At 37.3% G+C, this 23333-nt stretch overlaps 1 protein-coding gene across 2 annotated transcripts in view; it reads right to left on the bottom strand.

The window, feature by feature from the left end:
- Positions 1 to 23333, bottom strand: part of CDKAL1 (CDKAL1 threonylcarbamoyladenosine tRNA methylthiotransferase) — a 299952-nt gene that overhangs the window by 90086 nt on the left and 186533 nt on the right. The gene's annotated exons all lie outside the window — the stretch shown is intronic.

Below are 23333 nucleotides of genomic sequence, written 5' to 3'. Positions count from 1 at the left end.
TTTTTTTAATTAAGTTTATTTTTTCCAAAATATCTTTTAATATGTCCATTGTTAGAATGGTTTGCTTCATTCTGTAATTTGTATTCTTCTGTCTTAATTGTAATCTTTAGTTGCAAGGGTCCACTTTTTAAAAACGTACTGTGCTTTTAAAAAAGAAAAATCAAAGCCAAAACAATTTTCCATGGAGAGGATTTTTCATATTTAATTTCAAAATCTTATTTCAAATTTATCTGGATCCTTAATCTACTTGTAACTTTGTAAAATGGAAACTTTCAAAAGCTTTTAATCATCCTTTTGCTGTTTATTAATTTTTTTAAACTTCTTAAACTTGTAAAAACTTTCTTTGATTAGAGATTGAAAGAAACTTACCTATTAAACTTGTCAATCCAAAGGTTTCTAATAGTTGATAAGTAATTACTAAGTAATTCTGAAAAGTGATTAGAAAAGAAAATATGTGAACTTACTCCTTTCAAAAATGCCAACTTTGGTTTGATACAGATAATCAGAGTTGGAAGGGACCTTGTAGGTCATCTAGTCCAAACCCTTGCCCAAGCGGGAGACCCTACACCATTTCTGACAAATGGCAGTCCAATCTCTTCTTGTAAGTCTCAAGTGATGGCGCTCCCACAACTACCGAAGGCAAGCAGTTCCATTGGTTGATTGTTCTCACTGTCAACCTTGTTTCCAGGTTAAATCTCTCCTTGTTCAGTTTCCATCCATTATTCCTTGTCTGGCCTTCAGGGGCTTTAGAAAATAGCTTGACCCCTTCCTCCTTCCTTGAGCAAGATGACTTAATCCCTCATCTCCCAGAGCTCTAAAAACTCACCAAAGACCACTCACTATCTTTGGTCTCTTCACGAGGAGCAGCTATCTGAGATAAAGAAATATTGGGAACAGATTTATGCTTTGATTCAGAAGATTCTTAAAATGGATTTACAATGGAAACCAGAAATGTTTCACCTAGGCCTACTGAATAAAAGAAACAGGAGAAAAAAATGTGGAACCTCATTATAAGTGTTGATGGCAGCAAGAATATTATATGGTTAAAAATGGAAGCATTAACTCCCACGATGGAAGAATGGATTGAAAAGATGATAGGACTGGCAGGGACGGCAAAGCTGATGATGATGATATCACCCAGTCAGTTATGACTGACTTCCAGCGACTGTATCGGCCAAATCTCACCACATCTTCTGATCGTGCACTACTTCTTTGAGTTTTTCTATTCAATGGCAAAGTTAACTACACTACTTAGGGGAAAAGAATATAAACAGTTTTGTTTGCATTTGGAAACTGCTTCTGAACTTTTTGCTTGAAAGAGGAAAAAATGAAACTTTGGCTTTGATGATTAAGTAGGTTATTGTTATAGAAAGAGCTAGTATTCATTATTCTAGATAAATAAGATGTTCATACTATAACTCTACCATGTGTTTTACTGTACCAAAAACTGGAAGTCATGGCTTTTTTCTTTCTTTTTTCCCTTTCCCCTCTCTTTCTGACCCCCCTTTTTTTCCTCCACTGTCTTTATTTTCATTTGTATTTTATATTAAAAAAAACCCTTTCAATCAAAATATATTTTAAAAAATCAACAGCTGCTATCTGGAGATGATCTCATCTTCTCAAGTCATCTCCTTGTCTGAACAGCTTTTCATGGAGCCATATTCAGTCTACCATTTTTCCTCCAGAAGTCCAAAGTTGATTACTAAATCCACTTTGTGATTACTAAAACTGAAGCCAGAAAAAAAAATCTGGAATGGAATGAACATGATAGCTATCAAGAGATAGGCTACATTGCAGTTTCCAGATCTACTATAGAACACTACGAATAAATCAGATTCATATAATTGAATATATGAAAACATAACAATAAACCAAAATTCCAGGCTTATTGTGAAGAATTTTCCAGTACAGATTGGTTAGTTATCTTTTCCTTCTATGAGCAGGTAAAATTAACCAGGAATGGGCAGGTTATTGTCATATTTGAACCAAAGATTCTGTTGAATTGCTTTCAAATAAGCCAAACAGCAACTCCTCCAGACTATAAATATAATAAAATAAATTATTCATTCCTGGTTAACTGTGGCAATAGGGAGCATACTTCCATATGTTGTATACCAGCATTATTTTTATAAATAATAAACAGCACAATATAATGATACTTTGTTAATTAAGTCAGTTGACCTCACAAAAACATAAGCATCAGCCAGAGTAAAATATAATAAAATGAAGTAAGGTAAGATACACTGAAATAAGTTAAAATATATATAATGAGATAAAATAGAATAAATACAGTAAAGTAAGATAAAATAAAATAACAAATAAAATGAATAAAATAAAATGCAAGGATGTATGTATTCTTATAAACAATAACCAGAACTTCTGGTCAATTGACATTTTGAATATGTCTAATGATACTTTTCAGCTCCAATTTTCTGCTATCAAACTACTTGGATAGATAGTATGATGAATACTGAATTGAACCTCCTTCTATGAGTAGAAGACAGTGCCAGAAGACCCTGAAGTAGCTCCAATATATATTAAATATGCTTTTAAAAACTTTGCATGTACTCCAAATTATTGGAACAGAATATTCTGAATTTTCTTCTTGTTCATATGAGCAAAGTAAGCATTTCTGGCAGACGCAAATGAGAGGAATTATATTATTCTAGAAATGAATGAAAAGCAGCATTGTTTGACATTTCAAAGATTAATAGGGTATACATTCTATTTGATTAAAAAAACAGTCATAGTTACACCAGTCATTTTAATGACACAGATGGCAACAGCAAAAAATGTAATACCTACAGCATGGCAAGATCACCTACTTCATGTGTTTTCCCGTTTCTATGGAAACATGAATGACAAGTTCCACTTATGCTTGAAGCAACAAAATCACTACTCCTTCAAGTAGCAACAATTCCCTCAGAGTGACAAGGAATATATGTGGATATCTTCACATTTCCTTTGATGTTAATATGGAAATTGCAAGCTAATTCACTTTTCCTAAATAGGATTAGTCACCATAAATCCCAAACCAATGCAAGTAAATGCTATTCACTCGATGATAAGATTAACATTTCACCAAGGTAATAAAAAATGTATATGGTTTGTACTCTTTCAGACTCCAAACCAGGACTCTTTCTCCACAACACCAATTCGTATATATAAAAATGCAGCTTGTTAAAAAGAAATGTTGCAGCCCAGCTCTCCTAATGGCATTCTTGTTTTTTTTTTATGTACCGGATTAAAGAAATTTACCTGCACATATTGTACAAACTCACCTGCACATATTGTACAAATATAAAAAAGGTAGCATTTGCTTAAGTATGAATTTATTTTGTCATCTCTGCAATCTTTTGGGGTATACATTGTACAGTTCTACTGAAGACCATGAACAAAATCATGGCTTATTTGTTACTGTACTATACAGATATCAACTGAACCAGAAATAAATGTCTGTTATGTGTTAGAAGTTAGAAGCTCTGTGACATCTGAAGTCTCTCTTGGTTCTCTAAAATGCCTTCTTGCCCAAATCAATGTTTGAGTCATAACAGATAATTTCCCTTCTATTTTATCTCCTTCTAACTCTTCTTGTATGTAATTACTACATTCCAAACCTGGGGCTATCTTTTGGCAACTCTTGCTGTTCTGTTTAATCTCTGATACCATGGCTGAACTGGCCTACACAAGGTGTGCATTGCCAACATTTGTAGTTAACCAAGCTTAAATATAATTACACTCTCTCTCACACACAGTTTAGACACCACTTAATGGATGGTGTCTACTTTTAAGAACCACTTTTTTCTTCAATATATCTAGCCAACCTCTCTGTAACAATCTAAATCAGCCTGTCTGCAAATCTTATCTAATCTAACCGTGACCCTTTATACGCTTATTTCATTGGTAAGCAGAACCTTTTGAAACATTTATCAGCTGGTAACGTGCCACTGCATTCCTATCAGAGTCCGATCAATTATCTCTGCCAATATCACCCGGCAAATAACAAAGGAATTTTTTTTGTCCATTATATGAAATTGCGTGGCCAAAAATATAGCAAAATTAGCTATTTCATCACATATACGCCAAGATAACTAATGATCTCTTAACCTTATGTAACATACTGGCAAGTGTAAAGAGAATTTTACTACACCTTAAACAATTCAACGAAGTTGAATCTGTCAGATAAGAAAAGAGCTGGCTTAGTGTCTCTATTCCATATGAGATATGAACCACGAAGCATCTGTTCTCTGTTACTATGAAACTCCTTGATCGTGAGCAGTTCCCTCCTACATTTTATAAAGTTCTTAGGACAGCACTATTACATGTTTTTAACATGCTTTTGGTGCCCATTCGGCAGATTTCTATTCTTTGCTTGTCATTTTTGCTTGTTTTATCTTGATTTTGAATTTGTATTCTGTTATATGCTACCAAAGTTTTTGGTTGGGTTGTAAAACCATAACTTGAATGAATATGCATGGGAAACAGCCTTACCATTTACCCAAATAGTTAAGAAGTAGCTGTAGAGTATGTCTATGGAGATTCTCAGTCACCAGGCATGGTTGTCCCAAAGGTGCTTTTTTCAAGAGCAACTGGACTTTCTGTTTTTTCTTTGAAGACCTTTTGCTTCTCATCCAAGAAACTTCTTCAGTTCTTCTTCGCTCATCCAAGAAGCTGAAGAAGCTTCTTGGATGAGAAGCGAAAGGTCTTCAAAGAAAAAACAGAAAATCCAGTTGCTTCTTGAAAAAAGCACCTTTGGGATAGCTGTAGTGAGAGAAAATAAGAGATCAACTCTACTTGGGCCCATTAAACCATTTGGTGAAAAATCAGGAAGAACATTAATTCACAAAATTGTTTACATACTCATGCTTCAGAGAATGGGAAATATACAATGCAAACTTGAATTCTTAATATAGTATTATGCATTAATTATAGGTAATCCTCAAATTACGACCACAATTGGGGACAGAATTTTTGTTGCTAAGCAAGGAAGCTGTTCAATAAATTACGCCTGATTTTATGACCGGGTTTTTTGGGGGATGGTTCTTAAGCAAATCACTGACTTTGCTTATTGAAAGCTAGCTGGGAAGGTTGCAAATGATGATCACATAACTCCAGGTTGCTGCAATGGTAAACTGTAAATCCATGCCAGTTGTCAAGCACCCGAATTTTGATCACAAGGCTGTGGGGGATGCTGCAACAGTTGTAAGCTCAAGAACTTTGTAATCCATTTTTTTTCCAGTGCCATGGTAACTTTGAATGGTCGTTAAATGAAAAGTTGTTAAGTTAGGGACTAGCTATATATGGCAAATACAATTAATACCGCCAGCTGAGATCTGGTGATATGATTCTCTAGGACTGAAGTGCAGTGACTGAAGGATATCCTTTGTTCAAAAACAAAACAGAAGTAACAGAAAGAGAAGAAGAGTTTATTACATATTTAAAGTATCTACATCTGCGCATCACACCTTTCGAAGTCACCCAAAGTCAGTGAACATCCCATTTCATTTTCAACTTTGAAGCCACTGTTTTAAGTTCGAAACAACCGCATACAAAAGAAGGTACTCCAATAATTTTGGAAGTGCTTCAAACTCAAAACAGCTCTGGTTCCAGCACAAAACATTCTCCAAATGATCCAAATATCCAGCACAGGAAGAACAGATATAGACCTGCCACCCTTGAAACTGATACGAAGGACTCTGATCTGGAACTGGTGGCCCAAGCCTTTTTTCACTCTCAGGAATGCTGGCAACAGCATATGGCGAGCCACAAGAGTGTTAGACAGAAGAACCACTGCTTGCCGGCCAGGCATCTGATGGAAACGGAAGCTTTGCAGTATCTAGTTTCATCAATTAGGGTTGCATAGCTTCATTTGTATCTGCGTGGGCAGTGAGTGGCTAAGCCTTGAATATTTAAGACCCTTTCAGAGGGTGATTTCCTGCTGGCATACCTTCTGTTGACTGCTGGCTGCCTGCAATTTGGCAGTTCGAAACTCACCAGGCTAAAGGTTGACTCAGCCTTCCGTCCTTCTGAGGTCAGTAAAATGAGGAGCCAGATTGTTGGGGGCAACAGGCTGACTCTGTGAACCATTTAGAGAGGGCTGGAAACCACTGGAAAGTGGTATATAAATGTAAGCGTTATTGCTATTATTATTCTGTGACAACCTATTTTAAAGCTCCATACAGTTAGTCCTTGACTTACAAGGGAGCCCAGAATTTATGTTGCTAAGTGAGAAATTTGTTAATTTGAGTTTTACCCCCATTTTATGACTTGTCTTGCCACATTTGTTAGGTGAATCACTGCAGTTGTTAAATTAGTAACACATTAAGTGAATCTGGCTTTCCTATTGACATTGCTTATCAGAAAGTCGCAAAAGGGGAATCACATGACCCCTGGGACACTGCAACCGTCATACGTATGAACCAGTTGTCAAGCAGCCGAATATAAATCACATGACCACAGGGATGCCGCACTCATCAAAAGTGTGAAAAATAGCCATAACTCACTTATTTCAGTGCCGTTGTAACTTTGAATGGTCACTAAATGAAGTGTTGGGTTAAATCAGTAATGGCCTTTTTTGGCTCACGTGCCAAAAATTGCTTGCGCGCTTCAGCTCGCATGCCAGCACCTAGAAGGCAATGTGTGCTGGGTCTCCCATGTCCCTGTGCATGCGCGCAACCCCCCACGCACCATGCATCTCTGCATGTGTGTGTGATCCCGTGCGCGATGCATCTCTGCGCATGCACGCACGATCCCCCCTGAGTGCCTTGCATGAGCAGTGGGGCTCTTCCAGGCAACCTCTTACGTGCCGGCAGAAGTGGCTCTGTGTGCCATTTCCGGCACATGTGCCATAGGTTCACCCAGGGGTGGGATTCAAATTTTTTAACAACCAGTTTTGTGGCCGTGGCTTAGTTGGTAGGCGTGGCTTGGTGGTTATGTTATTGGCTGGGCGTGGCCAACTCAATATCACTCACATCGAGGCACACATCTCCTCGCCTGGCCTCTCATGACTTTGGGATTGCTGCAACAGTCGTACGTGTGAAAAATGGTCATAAGTCACTTTTTTCAGTGCCATTGTAACTTTGAATGGTCACTCCACACAAGCAAAGTACCAGCAAAGGAGGGGAAAAAACTCCAGAGAAGTTCCTGAGATAGGAAGTCTCATCCTGCCAAAAATGTAATAAGGGTTAATGGAGAAGCAGTTTCTGTAAGCAACACCGGAATGTTTCCTTCCTGCCTTCCTTACAGGATTAGGCCAGTAATTTCTTCTAACAACCGGTTCTCTGAACTGCTTAGAATGTTAACAACCGGTTCTAGCGAATAGATGCAAACTGGTAGAATCTCACCCCTGGGTTCACCATCATGGGGTTAAATGGTTCCTTACAATCCTATATTATTTTATATATCCGTCCACACACCCCTCACAACCAAACTGTCTAGACTTGAAAGCCTTTTCACAAATGTGCATACATGCAAACCTACAACCGATGGTACAGATCTGATTGTTTATAAGTTGTATCTCTCATATGCTATCCCTGTATCTAATGAAATGTAAAATTTTAATGTCTTACTTATTAATAAATTACTAGTATAAGAAAATAAGCAGAAATAAATATTTTAAAGGCTTTGCTTAATTAATAAATAAAATGACCAAATTTTATCCAAACTAAATTTGGGAAGGAAACAATACCACAAACTGCTATTTTCTAACAGGTTGGTTTTTCTCATTGGAAAACAAAGAGAAAACAATGTACCATAAAGATGTGTTTAATATGAATAACAAAATTCATATTAATACAAAAATAGAGTACAAATTTCTATATTATGTGAATGTTGATAAAAAGCAAACATATTTTTAACATTTCCAGGTTTTCAGGTTCTGAAAACCACCAAGCAGTTGCAACCATTTTTTCCTTCTGCATCTATATTTCTTCATTGATTTCACTCAAGGAATAACTTTATTTTTGACTCTCGTCCTTCTGTGCAAACTTACTTATCTTTACACAGTATATACTTTCCATACAAATGAAACCGTGTACAAAACTTCATTAAAGATTGATAATTTTAGATCATTACTGTTTTATGACTTTAAAATGAGAGACTTATGACAAAAGCTCAACATCCTGAAACTACATTTCCATTAAATCTCTAATAAATACCATCTGGTGTGTACTTTGGGGATATAATACACGTCAAAACCTCAGCCACATTATGAGAACCAGAACCAAGTTTATCTGAAATGCATATTTGAACAGATGTGTTTAAATTACATCTCCTTCTATGCACATGCATAAATTCAGAGCAAGCATGTGTTGATTGAAAATGCATAAAAAGGGGATTTGGAGATGCATCACAAATGAATGGCATCTTAATGGATCAAGGCTCACATTACCAAAGGTTATTATAAAAACTAAGGTTTGCATTTATTAAGGATTGCATCCAGGAAATAATCATGAGAACTAGTTTAACATTTGCTTCATGATAACTGAAAACTGTCAACTAATCTTCTGCTACCTGTCCACATTTAGAATTAAAGGTTTTTGGATATAATAAGATGTTGCTTATTATTCTTTATTAAGAGACAACCTTACTTATCTTAAACTGCCTTTTTTTGGGCTGCTAGTATTTACTACATTGGTAAGAATTCATATATAGAAGAATGACATTCTCCATAGTTTAAGATAATGGTCACTGAGAAAAGATCACAATTACATTCTAATCACATTAAGTTTCAAGCTAGATTTAGATAATGGAATATTCTGCATTTATTTTACATGTTTCATTCAGGGATAGAAAAACGTCCTGCTGAATCACAGCTTCCTTTAACCCTTGTCTTTGATTGTGATGGAGAGTTAAGAACGATTTGATGGCACATAATCAATCAATGCTACAAGAACTACTAGAGGCCCTGAAGATTGCTAACAAAACCAAGCATATCCTATTCATGCGTGAGGATAAAGTCTGTATAACAACTTCCAGAATTTTCATTAACAGGTTTTTCTGGGAATTCTGGGAATTCTCCACACCAGAAAACGCCTAGGTTGGGAAGGCTGCTTTAGAAATATTGCCATAGAAATACTGCTCAGTAAGTCTACACTCCACAGTGATGTGGCAGATCATTACAAATTGAAAACACATAAAATATCTTTTTACAAGAGACATTACTGTGAAAGGTATCTCCACACCATACAGTATTTCTATTGTGATTCAATTTATGTTAACATGCAATAGGAGAACTCACAGATGTTGCTAGATGTTAACTATCCCTCCCTCCTCTACACACATATATACACATAAGGAAATATTAATATATTCAAGAATCCCATGGACCTTCATGCAAATTTGAAACTGAAATATTATGACTTTACTGAGATAAAGCCTGAATGAAACCATCCAGGTCTTATTGTTTAATGACGACAGTGATAATGAGGTGCATTTTTTTTAGTTTTCAAGGCCATTGTCAAAAATGCATTTTTCACCAGATGTGGACAGCCCATTTTTGTGACCCTGCAGTATCGTTTCTCTGAAAATGTGGTCCTTGCTATTTATGGCTCTTGGAGTTCATTTTTTTTCTAAAAACAAATTGCAACCCCAACTCATAAAAAGATCACTGTAACAACAAAGGGTGGCTAAGCCAGCAAGCTTTCTGCCTCTTTTCCATAGAAAAATCTGGGGGGAAAGCTTATCAGGTCCTTCAACTGAGCAGACACATGGTGAAAAAGAGGAGGGGGCGGGAAGAATTAGGCCCAGCTATGTTTTGCTGGGTTGCCTAATTAGACTGTAGTTAAATAATGTACATATTGCTTCTGAAAATGGTTATCATCATGAATAAACCAACACTTTTCCAAGTCCAGAGACTGCCTCTTGAGAAATACTCTTCTGCAGACTTAGGACAAGAAAAAAAGGGTTGAGACTGGAAAACATGAGAATTAGTTTATCAGTAATTACACAGGCCAGAAGCAATTTAACTTCAAACACTATAAACTGAATAAAAACCCCATGCCTTACGGCATGAATTTACCTTTTATATTGTTTATGTCAGTGAAATACTTCTTTTTCATGCTTCACTACATTTGTGATTACTTCACAAATCAGTCAATGTTTTGAAACATGTTTCTAAGACAGCAGCAGAGTGAATGCTGCTTGGAAAAATTAAATCAGACAACATACTTTAAAAGCTATGGGCACAATCACTGGAGGAATGAAAATCTGGAGATTTATTTTAGTCAATATACTGAAATATACAAAGTCAATGAAAGCCACACTGGGACCTGCAAAAAAAAAAACATAAAATAAAAAGTACCAGTGGAAAGGCTTGTTGCTTAAGGATTACAGCCAGTCCGACAGCCATATTCAGGAATTCTGTCATTCCAGCCACCCAAAACATCCATTCCATTTCAGCTTTCCAACATTCAGTCAGAATTCTGTTTCCACTCAGTCTACTCATTACATCCACTGTTTGTTTCCCAAGAGCAGGGGTGTCAAACTCAAGGCCCGGGGGCCGCATCCGGCCCGCGAAGTGCTTAGATCTGGCCTGCAGGGTTGCCCTGGAAACAGCAAAGGATCGGCCCGCAGTGGCTCTGCCAGCGAAAATGGGCTTCTAAGCTCCGTTTTTTGGCTGCGACGGCCTCCTGCAACCCCCTACCAATGAAAACAGAGCAGCCCTCCCAAGCTCTGTTTTCCCTGGCAGTGGGGGTTGCAGGAGGCCGTCTCAGCCAAAAATGGAACTCGGGAGTCCGTTTTCTCTGGCAGAGTGCTTAGGCCACCACAGGTGCCTACGACATGAGTGATGTTGAGCTGGCCACGTCCACTCCAGCCATGCTCACCCCAGCCCCCCTGAGGTCAAACACAACCCTCATGCGGCCCTCAATGAAATTGAGTTTGACACCCCTGCCCTAGAGATTTTGCTCACATTTCCATGAACCTTGATTCGATGAAGCTTATTGCCAACTTCTTCTTGGATGGCGATGTCAACAGTGGCAATACTGTGAGAATGAATGCACAAGAATTATCCATAAGATACAGGCTAGCATCACCTTAAAAGGCAAACTCCTGAGCATTATCTTATGGCATTTAAATTGATTTATTAGAAAATTTCTGTATGTGCAACTGCCTGTGTGAAATGTCATCTAAAGGATGGAAGAACACCTGTCTATCCCATGTGGCTTCTATTCATTCACACCCAGGATGTCATCCAACATTCATTTCTCAGTCTCAAAGGATAACAATGGTTTTCTTTGCTTTGGATCTATTTGTTGCAAATGTTCAATGAATGTCAGAGGCAGAGTGAAATAACTATGAGCTGCTTATCCTCTTCAGAGTTTTGCCTGAACATGCTCTGGATACAATCTTCAAACCTTTAAAGCTGGGCGACTGAAATCCCATCCCTATCCCCATCCCCATGTTAAGATGATAATAAATTGCAGGGGGTGTTTCTGCCAGGCATATAAACAAGCAACGTGTCTGTCTACCTCTTTAAAAAAAAAAAGTAACATTCAATCCAAGCACTATTTGGAATAATTCAAAAGCGAGTTACAGTTTTGTGATTTTAGAGGGTATTAATAAATATATGATTCTATTACTCTTGTTGGATATTTTTAAACATAATGGCCCATTGTGCCTGTTTACATACCAGATATAGTTCACAATGACGGCACATTCCTGCTCTATTACATTCTGCTGACTTTCAATGAAAAGCCAATGCACTTTGTAAGGGCAACTTCTTGATTACATTTTTGATGTGATAATAAGAATAATAAATTACATTACTCTTCCATCAATTTCCCATAAATATTGAAGTAAATATTTTAACTTCAAGCAATTTGTTAGAAAATCTTTGGTTTCCTGAAATGAAATGCCACTACTTCATTAGTCATAAAAGATACATAGTATTAGTAGAATATTTATTTTCTATGAGTACAAACATAAATGTTTACAATTTTTAGTGGTTGAGTTGTATTTCTTGATTTTATTATGACATCAATAAATACTCAAGAATATATCACTATGAAAATATAAACAATAGTTTGGAGAAATTGTGTGCAAAATTATGAAACATTCATTATGAAGAATATAAATACAGTAAGTATATTAAAGCTTATGAAGAAATTACACGAATAAATAATGTGGTTTGAGGTATGGTAGAGAGAAAATTTTCCTTCTTTTAAATCAAAGCTGGCTATGTAGCCACACATAATTCTCTATGGGTGTATCCTCTAAAAGCTTCAAAAGAAGTTAATGACTTGTAATTTTCAATATAAAAACAAAGAAAATATATGATTGAAAAAGAGTAAGAATACTAACTACATTTAATTTAGAGTTTGTCCAAGTGCCCAACCATGCTAATGAAAGATGGTTCTAAACCTTTCATTTTTCTCTGATTTGTTATTAGGTGATGCTAAACCTATGACATGTGACATTTTGGGTGTCAAAGGTGACATGCCCCATTTTGGGTGACATGTCAGTCTTTACCAACACCCAACAATTCTCAAAAGCACCCTCCCCATTCTTGGGTGAATTTTGGAGGCTGTGCAAGAATAAGGGGTGCTCTCGTGTGGCTTTTGGAAGTCACATGAGAGGATATGCCCTCGTTCAGTCTCCAAAATGAGTTTCTTTTACCCATATTTCATTTCTGTAATTATTTTTACATTTTTTGATACAATATATAGGACCACACATTATTGAATTTTGTCTTTTTTAAAATAAATCAATATGTAAAGAATTGTTTGTCTTTGATTTGGGGATGAGGTGGGGAGGTGACACGCCAGCACAATCAAATTAGGCATTTTACGAAAATTTGACATGGTGAGCCCAAAAGTTTTGTCATTAATGTATTAGGTATTATAACCTGTCAGGCTCCCAAACTGCCTCATAATAACATGTGGATATAATGAAATACAGGAGGCATTTTTGCAGAAAAGTCAGAGTAATGCCCTTTTTACATTGTATATTTATTTATATTTTGTAGATTATAGAGCAATGCAAGGAGTAGTCTATTTCTTCAGTTATTATGAACTATGTCTGAAATATCTCCCAAATTTCTATTCTTCATCTGTTTAATTGATATATCTATTAAATACAATAGCAATCATATTTAAATAAAAAGATTGCTTTCTTTCCACTGTAGATTTGTACACTTTTGATATTTATTTCAAGTGGTATTGATTTGTGATCATAATACCTTTATTCATTTACTTGTTCACTCAAAAGAATCAGCAAATAATCCTTGTGAATCTGTCACTTGGCCAATTTTTATTCGTTTTTTTAATTAAAGTTACGTGCTGCCCATCTCATCACGGATGAGATTTTTTAACTTCATTTAACCAAATAGTCTACATTTAGCAAGTATTTTCCAGATTAATCTGTATACCTAGAACAGTGATGGCTAACCTATGACACGCGTGTCACTCGTGACACGCCGAGGTACTTTGACTGACACGCCTGTTGGTGTGGGGAAAACCTGCACATTTAGAGGTTGCCTGTGCTCTGCTCCAATCCCTGCTCTCTGCTTGTTGCGTGGAGGCGTGGTGTCACCACTGCCGCAAGATCTTTGCAGCAGAGAACCAGTTTTAACCACCATAAACTGAGGTTTGTCAGTTTCATTACCTCCGGAACGCTACAGGAGGAAAGGAGATCCATGAGGTTCACAGCCCTGTAAGGTGGCCTTCCGATCCCACATCCTGCACCTGCAGCCCTGAGACCAGGGAGACGACTTTCACAGCCCTGTGTGATCACCCCAGCCCAGTCCGTCATAAACCAAATTATTGATATTTCTTGAAGTGACACACGACCCGAGGAAGGCTACACTTTTTCCCGATTTTCAACACACCAATCTGAAAAGGTTAGCCATCACTGACCTAGAAGCTCCTATACGTTTTTCATAATGTAATTCTGGGCAAGTTTATTTATTTATATCCTGCCTTTATTAGTTTTAAAAATAACTCAAGGCCATGAACATATCCAACACATCACCCTCCTCCTATTTTTCCCACTTCAACAACCTTGTTAAGTGAGTTGGGCTGAGAGAAGTGACTGGCCCAGGGTCACTCAACTGGCTTTCATGGCTAAGACTAGAACTCACAGTCTCCCGGTTTCTAGCCTAGTGCCTTAATCATTTGCATGGATTTAGGATGCAATCTTGTACATCTCTAATATTCTTTACAGCAAAAGCAAGCGCGAGCAAGATGGTGTCCTTCAGATGGTTTGAGATACTATTTTCACCATTCCTGCTATTTGCTGATGGAAGATGAAATCCAAAATAGCTGGAAGAGACCAACCTGCTGACCTTGCCCCACAGAATATCTATTATTTCTCTAACTTCTCATGGAGAAACCACTAATAATCTTTCAAGGACATCCATGATTCTTCAAACAGATTTTGGGTATGTTCAACAAGTCAGTAATACTTTTTAGATATTTCTCATCAGAATAATTATCTCTGGTAGTTGAAGGAGAAATTACATTTCTATCACAAAAGATAACTATTTACTGTATTACTGTTATGAATAAGATGGGAAGAAGTAATCAAAATATATTGTGGAGATATTCCTTGACCAAGAATGACTTGCACGCAAAATCTAAACAAAGTACATTTATTTAATTTAGAACAATTAATCAGTGGAACAACTTGCCTCCAGTAAATGCTCCAACACTGGAAGTTTTTAAGAAGAGATTAGTCAACCATTTGTCTGAAATGTTACAGGATTTCCTACCGAAGCAGTGGGTTGGACCTCCAAGGTCCCTTCCAACCCTATTATTCTATTCTATTCTATTCTATTCTATTCTATTCTATTCTATTCTATTCTATTCTATTCTGTTCTGTTCTGTTCTGTTCTGTTCTGTTCTTATTTCTATTCTAATTCTACTCTATTCTAATTGTACTCTATTCTATTCTTTTATGAGCCATTGACTCAGCCTTCCATCCTTCTGAGGTGGGTAAAATGAGGACCCAGATTGTTAGGAGTAAGAGGCTGACTCTGTAAACTGCTTAGAGAGGGCTGTAAAGCACTGTAAAGTGGTATATATGTCTTAAGTGCTATTGTTATTGCTATTATGTTTTACATTCTTTATATCCCATGTAATTAAAACACTTACCTTTTAAACTATAAATGATTGAAATGAATGGAGTGAAGCCATGGATATCTGAAGGCTTTAGAATTAATAAATAAACAGATAGGTGTTCTTAATGTAAAGTTCAAAGAAGGAGTATTACAAAACCTGAAGCAGACAGATATGGCAGTTTTCTAGTGATTACTGAACTGGCTAACCCAGGCAGTTATCAATAATAGATGTATGTCCTAGGTTAACTCGAAAACTGAAGAAGTCACGTGAATAAAGCTGTCCTACTACTTCACAGAGTTCCTGTTACAATCTAATGATCAAAACATTGGTACTTTTAATGATGAAAACATTGGAACTTTACAACAGCTCTGGGAAGCAACCCAACTAGAAAGATTTTTTTAAAGGTCAGAATTCACCATTTAAAAAACCAGCAAAAAGTGTTATTCTTTTACAAATTTAAATAGCTGGCCTCTAAATAAAAAATGCATTATTTAAACTACAGGCCCAAGTTCATCAATTGTATGCTTTGAAGTTAAAATCTTAGAAAGGAATACTGCAGAATTTAGGATTAGCAACCAACAGATCAATGACAGCCGAAGTGAAATACCTAACGCCTAAGCCTAATACCTAAGATGTTTATCTTATGATGTTTTATATTACACAATTGGGTTCTGAGTAGGCCAGTCGTTCTCAGACTTCAGAGCAGAGGGAAGAATCTCTTTAAAATGTTTCATGTTCTGCTCTTGACATCAGGGAAGGATCAATGGCCTCTAAAATGTCCACTTTCTTCTTAATCAAGACTGAACAACATTAATGGAATTTTGCTAAAACGGAAATGCTATAATTGACACACCTGCATTTGTATTTTTAATCTGAATAGTTTCTGCTAGTGAAGTAACATATCAGTAATACTGCGTAATGGCTAGATTAATGAATATGAATCAGGAAGAATCATGTTCAGGTCCTGGCTAAACTAGGATCTACTGGGTGAATGTGGTCAGTCACTCTCTGCTAAACTTACTTCACAAGAGCAGGATAAGGAGACTTCTTATTAACAAAATTGTTTTGAACTCTCACAGAAAAAGCAGACTATGAAAGCAAACAACCAAAAAACCCCGCAAAATATTAGAAAGAGGCATTTCACAACATGTACAGTAAGATTTCTGGCAAAATACATGAGAAAATCCCATTGTGGAAAAATCCACTTAGGGTTAGGGTTTGGCCTCCATCAATTCGGAGAGCAAATTTGATATCGCCAATGGATTCGGAACTGAAGGGTATGGTGAGGAAGGTACATGGTTTTTGAGATTGCCTTATTTTGGTTTCTTGGCAAAATAAATTGGGAAAATCCCATTGGGGAAAAATCCACTTAGGGTTAGGGCCAACTATACATGAATTTGATGAACAAAATGGACATTGCCAATGGATTCGGGGCCCAAGGGAATGGTTAGGAGGGTGCATGCTTTTTGAACCTGTCCTATCTACATTTTCTGGCAAAATACATGGGAAAATCCCATTAGGGGGAAAATCCACTAGGGTTAGGGCTAGCTACACATGAATTCGGTGACCAACATGGACATTGCCAATGGATTTGGAGACCATGAGTATTGTTAGAAGGGTGCATGCTTTTTGAACCTGACTTATCTACATTTTCAGGCAAAATACATGGAAAATCCCATTGGGGGAAAATCCCAAGGGCTAGGTCTTCATGAATTTGGAGAACAAAATGGACACCGCCAATGGATTTGGGGTCCAAGGGTATAGTTAGGAAGATGTATGCTTTTTGAGTTTCCCTTATCTATGTTTCCTGGCAAAATACATGGGGAAATCCCACTGGGGAAAAATCCACTTAGGGTTAGGTCCCCATTAATTTGGAGAGCAAAATGGACATTGCCAATGGATTCAGAGCTGAAGGTTCATTTTGAGATTGCCTTATTTTGGTTTCCTGGCAAAACACATGGGAAAATCCACATAGGGTTAGAGCTAGCTACACATGAATTCGGAGAGCAAAATGGACATTGCCAATGGATTCGGAGCTGAAAGGTCTGCTTGGGGGTGTGTGTGTGTGCATGCTTTTTGAACATGTCTTATCTACATTTCTTGGGAAAATACATGGGAAAATCCTATTGGGGAAAAATCCACGTAGGGTTAAGGTTAGGTCTCCATGAATTTGGAGAGCAAAATGGACATCACCAATGGATTCAGAGCTGAAAGGTATGGTTAGCGGGGGTGCATGCTTTTTGAACTTATCTACATTTCTTGGGAAAATACATGGGAAAATCCCATTGGGGAAAAATCCACTTAGGGTTAGGTTTAATTAGTGGATTAAAAGCCATGTAAATTTTACTGAAATGAAAACATGAGCAAGATAGGATAGGATAGGACCAGTCCCAGAATTCCTTGTTTGATATCAGCAAACCAGGTTTTAGAATTATAATTTTAAGAATAAGAATACACATATATACACTGACGGATATAAACAGACATAGACATATATAAATGTTATTCTACAGAACAGGTCCCCAACCCCTAGGCCGCGCCCCACTACTGGGCCAAGACCTATTCAGAAGCGGGCCCCGTGGGCTGGCACACATGTGCACAAAGCAGCTCAACTTGTGCAAGTCAAGCTGCACAGACAGGCTGATGTGTATACGCCGGCCTGCCATTCACACAGCCCGATTCCCCTCTCTCTTGCCCTCCCCCCCCCAGGCTGCCAGGCCACAAAGGTTGGGGACTGCTGTTCTACAGTATGCAATTTAACGTTTTGTATCATATAAATGCTCATCCTGTTAGGACAAACTGGTGCATAATGTTTTCTCTCCAATCGTACTGTTCACAAACCTGGTTCAATAATAATAGTATGCAAAGAAATGTTAATAGATATTGCCCAGCGATGCAAGTGTCTTTGACTGGAGGTTTCGTTAAATGCAAGCACGGTGATTCAGGGCATAGGAATATGTTTCCTCTCAGCTGGCACTTGACGCCTTTCTGCATACTCAGGCAGAAATTTAAATAAATACGAGATTTGGAAAATTTCATCAAGCATTCGAAATGATAATGTTACTGCTGTAAGTGCATGGACATCTAAGAGCTATATTTTAAAAATCCATTAAGAAATCCTTCATTTGAAAGGCATTACGATCTATTGGGGCAGTGATCTGTAAATGAAGAAGGATCAGCAAAAGGACTGTAATTAATCTGAAGGTGTTTGTCAAAAATTGCTTCTGTTAATACTATTTACATTATGATGGGGAGCATTAGCAGGAAGTGAACTGTACTGCAATGTTTCTAAGCTAAGGCACTGAGTTTGAAAGGCTGCATATTCCAAGATTTAATTTTATAAAATTTGAGGGATTTTGTGCACGAAAAAGCCTCGAATGATAATTTATGATGATCTAAGCATCTTCCTTCAGTGCACTGTTTATTAATGAATTAATTTAGAATAGTTGTATTCAATCTAAAGATAGGATACATTTAAATGCTGCCTATAAAATATGGAAAAAATATAGAAACAAATAGCATCAGTTAGTGACGTAATCTAAATGGGAAACCTAATGTCAAAACACTATTATTTTCATCCTTTTTCTACTTGAGTTTTCTTCAATCAATGAGAACAAACCATAATCCAGCAAAAAAATAAAATGCCATTGCGGAGATTTTGTTATACTTGTGGCTACCATTCCATCCAACCTAGAGGTGGAACTTTACAACATTTAACCCTTAAGAATAGCTTCCATGCAATTACTAGTTTCTACCCGATGCACAGTGTACCAAGTAGTTTAACTCTAAAACGGGATTTGAAAATAGCATCCAGGAAGAGGGCCCTCTCTCTCCTTAGATCCTTTCTTTTGAGACAGATGATAGGATGGGATTAACAATGCCAAAGAAGGCATTTTACCTCAAAGAAACCCCAACCCCCCCCCCCCCCCACCTCCCATATGAGCTAGCAGGAACATCCTTAATTGACAGTAAGTTCAAGTGGTAGCTCTTGAGATCTACTGCTCCTTAATTCAGGCCTACCTCCCTTGTACTTTACATTTTAAGGAAGAGGCCGAAAGAAGGAAGGAGCAACTGGCAAAGCATAAAATCTCCTAGGTATCAGCGGCTATCTGAAGCAACTTAATGGATTTGATTTAGCCCATAAGCTGGGGGTTCCTCAACTTTGCTTTTAGATATGGAAGTTGCAGGAATTGGGCATGTCTACTCTAGTGAAAAGGAGGACTGAGGGCGACAGTGATAGCAGTGTTCCAATATTTGAGAGGCTGCCAGAAAGAAGAGGGACTCGATGCATTTTCCAAAGCACCGGAAGGCAAGACAAAAAGCAATGGATGGAAACTCATCAAAGGGAGAAGCAACCTAGAACTTATGAGAAATTGCCCGGCAGTGAGAACAATAAACCAGTGGAACAGCTTCCTTCAGAAGTTGTGGGTGCTCCATCACTGGAGGTTTTTAAGAAGAGACTGGGCAGCCATTTGTCTGAAATGGTATAAGGTGTCCTGCTTGAGTAGGGGTTTGGACAGGTCTCTTTCAACTATGTTATTCTGTTAAATTAAAAGAGACTATAAACAACGTTTAATTTCATAGAACCCTAGCAAGACATTTCTTTTATAAATAAAGTGTTTCATTAAACTAAGCTCAAATACTCATTCATAAAATACCAAAGCAAAATATATAGAGAATCCAAGCATTCAGATGAACAATGGATCTCTCAGGTATCACTTGTAGGTGCCAGTACAATTGAGATAATGGAACATCTCAGAAAAGAGACCTGTCTTACGTTGTTTCTTCTTTTTTTTTTTGCAGTTTCAATACATTTCCAGTTGTTATGGATTGAATCAGTTTAACAGTAGTAGGCAAATGCTATTTAATCATTAGACTCACCTAAAGGCATTTTTATTCACAACTGTTTCGTGCAAATTGTTTCAGTTGAAAGCACAGAATTTAGAAGCGTATGATATTGTCTTGAATGATAGTGGCCCTCTGGGTTCTTAAATGATAGCTACTCTCCTGCTTCCATCATTGCAGCTTGGAAGGGAAACAAGAGATGTTTCCATAAGAACAGATTCATAGATAATTTATTTCTGGGAGAAACTGCAGGAATCCACTGCAATGTTTTGCTTTCATAATGTCTGTGATGAGATGTCTACTGGGGAATAGTTATATAGGAACGTCATATTTGGCTGCTTTTAGCAGATGACACATAAGAAAAAAGACCTACTAATACAGAAATAAAAATAAATGAGCTTTACAGATGTCAGTAGATTCCAATATCCAATATTTTTCACTCTTACAGACTGAGCTTGTTCTGTTTCTGTACTGTATGTTGGAAATAATGTCTCATGCTGATTTTTAAATAAAACATCTTGTTTAAATAAAACTGATTAATCAAGCTTGAAAACTATCAGAATAAAACACAGAAAAAATTTAAGTTGATATATGCATGACAAACCTGGATGCATAGTTCATTTCTATAGTTTTATACTATTAAGAACTGGCTGTATTTATTTATATATTTATAATACAATCTATGAGTATGCTCAGCATTTCCAAATTTTCTGATAGCAAATCTGTTGTAACAAAAGTTAACTTTCAAAGTTTGTAACATTTAAGTTATGACATTTAGAATGTGCAGTTTTCAATTAGATAAAATGATTCTGAGACATTAATAAATAAGAGTATTTAGCATACTATCTTAAGTTATTGCATCAATGACCTAAACAAGACCTAAACAAGACTTAAAATGGACACATAACATCAAAAACGTCATCAAAAAAGCACAACAAATATTGTTCTTTCTGCGCTAGCTCAGAAAGCTCAAACTGCCCAAGGAGCTACTGATACAGGTCTACAGAGGAATTATTGAGTCTGTCATCTGCACCTCTATAACTGTCGGGTTTGACTCTGCAACCCAACAAGACAGACACAGACTTCAGAAAGTAATTAGGACTGCAGAAAAAAACAATTACTACCAACCTGCCTTCCATCGAGGACCTGAATACTGCATGAGTCAAAAAGAGAGCTGTGAAAATATTTACAGACCCCTCACATCCCGGACACAAACTTACTTCTACCCTCAAAATGACGCCATAAAGCACTGCACACCAGAACAACTAGACACAAGAACAATTTCCCCCCCAAATGCCATCACTCTGCTAAACAAATAATTCCCTCAACACTGTCCAACTATTTACAAAGTCTGCACTACTATTACTATTAATCTTCTCATCACTCCTTATCACCCATCCCCTCCCACTTGTGACTGTATGACTGTAACTTTGTCGCTTGTATCCTTACGATTTATATTGACTGTTTCCTAGTATGATTTGATTGCTTATTGTACCCTATGACTATCATTAAATGTTGTACCTTATGATTCTTGATGAATGTATCTTTTCTTTTATGTACACTGAGAGTATTTGCACCAAGACAAATTCCTTGTGTGTCCAATCACACTTGGCCCATAAAAGAATTCTATTCTATTCTGTTCAATGAACTATTGTCTCTCTCAATCATTGTAAAGACATTTTTTTAAAAAAGGCAAAGCTGGCTGAGGAATTCTGGGAGTTGAAGTCCACAAGTCTTAAAGTTGCCAAGGTTGGAGACCCCTGCTCCAAAAAACACCAAGATAGGCATTTACTCTAATGCAAGAGGTTTTCAAGGGTTATACTCGTTCTTCTCAGAGAGGCTACCTGTTGGCATATTGGCAGCAATCCAAACTACTCACAAAATTTACTAGCTTATTCTATAAGACCTTTCTCTCTCTGCCACCTGCCTCCCCAGTCATTCCTGGGTCATCTTGTCCATCCTTTCTTGCTCAGCCTATTACATGCAGCTCTTTTAACTGGAAGGACAGAAAACAGCAAAATAGTCAAGCCAGAGCTACTCAGAAAATCCATGCAGTCTGCAGCCATTCTTCGGACTGTGAGAAAAAGGCCACTTTAGGAAAGGCAGGCAAGGATGGGAAACTGACAGTGACATCTTTCAGCAAACCTCAACAAGTTTGGCCAAGAGGGCATCTCCTGTGAAAGGGTTGAACCTTGTCCTTGCCTAGGCAACAGGAATAAGAATGTGCTCTTAAAGCAGCCTCCGCTTCCCATACTGCTCTGCTGGCACTAGACAAAGACATTGCTTGTATTCTCTGCACAATTCTCCTTCTAATGCTCTCACCAGCCAAGTCCTCCCATGGTCTTCTCTTCTTGAGATTAAGTTGCTCCTTCCCCGGGCCACATATCCAAAGAGGCCATCTCAATTTCAGTCCCAAACTAGTCCGTTTCCTTCTTGCAACATCCTTTTGAGGCTGGATTAGGCACATTGGGAGCCTTTTAGGTGATACCGGTTCTCTGTCACTACCATTCTGGCATACTACTAGAGCTTAGGTAAATTGAAATGGTCTCACCTATTGCCTATTGCTCTTCTGGGAAGCCAAAATTGAACTAATAATATGGATTTTAGGGTACACTTTAGCAAGGCTTATTACAACATTGAGAGCCTTCGTACAATAATTCCAACAAGAAACCAGTGTTAAACGTACAACTAATATATCTCAGTTTACATTATGGCAATGATTGAGATTTTTTTTTCTGCCAGTTTTTCAATAGAAACATGGATTTGGCAAGGCAAAATTCTCAGGGAAAGCTGCAATATATAGTAAACTGCACACTCACTCACACTGATTTTACTTATTTGGGGAAACCAAACACATGCAAGCAACATGAAAGAACTCTTCAGTTCAACCGTGAACTACAGATATTTTCTTCCATTGGATTTGTAAAACATAACCATCCAACTTCAAGGCCACCACGTGAAAAGTATCTCTTAATTCAGAAAGAATGGGAGGAGAAGCCTTGAATTTAAATACGTTGGAATAGCTAAAAGTCCACGACATCTCTTCAGTACAGGAGACAATTAATAGTTGTATATGGCTAAATTCTGATATACGATAAAGCCAACTGTGCAGAATTGTATCTGTAAGCCTTCCCCCAGGTTAAGCTGGATAATCAGGCAAAGCAGTGACATATCAAGTGATCACTCTCCTATTCTGGTCTGAGAAACCTGATAACAAAAACAATACTGTTTCTCTCTCTTAAAACATGGACAGTTGCCTTTGATTCTAGAGATATATACAACTAATAAACATTTAGCAACAATAGATAGCTTTATATTTCATAAATATTTCAGCATTTCCAAACCATCTAAGTTTTGGGGAGTCACCACAAATACTGATTTTATGTAGATAACATGGAATTAACCTTCAACTAGTAAAATACATTAATATAC

The sequence above is a fragment of the Pseudonaja textilis genome, chromosome 3 (genome assembly GCF_049901715.1).
Source record: "Pseudonaja textilis isolate UNSWEBS1 chromosome 3, rPseTex1.2, whole genome shotgun sequence".
Classification (NCBI taxonomy): Eukaryota; Metazoa; Chordata; class Lepidosauria; order Squamata; family Elapidae; genus Pseudonaja; species Pseudonaja textilis.
The sequence above is the reverse complement of the archived record's forward strand: the minus strand, read 5'-3'. Positions and strand labels throughout refer to the sequence as shown.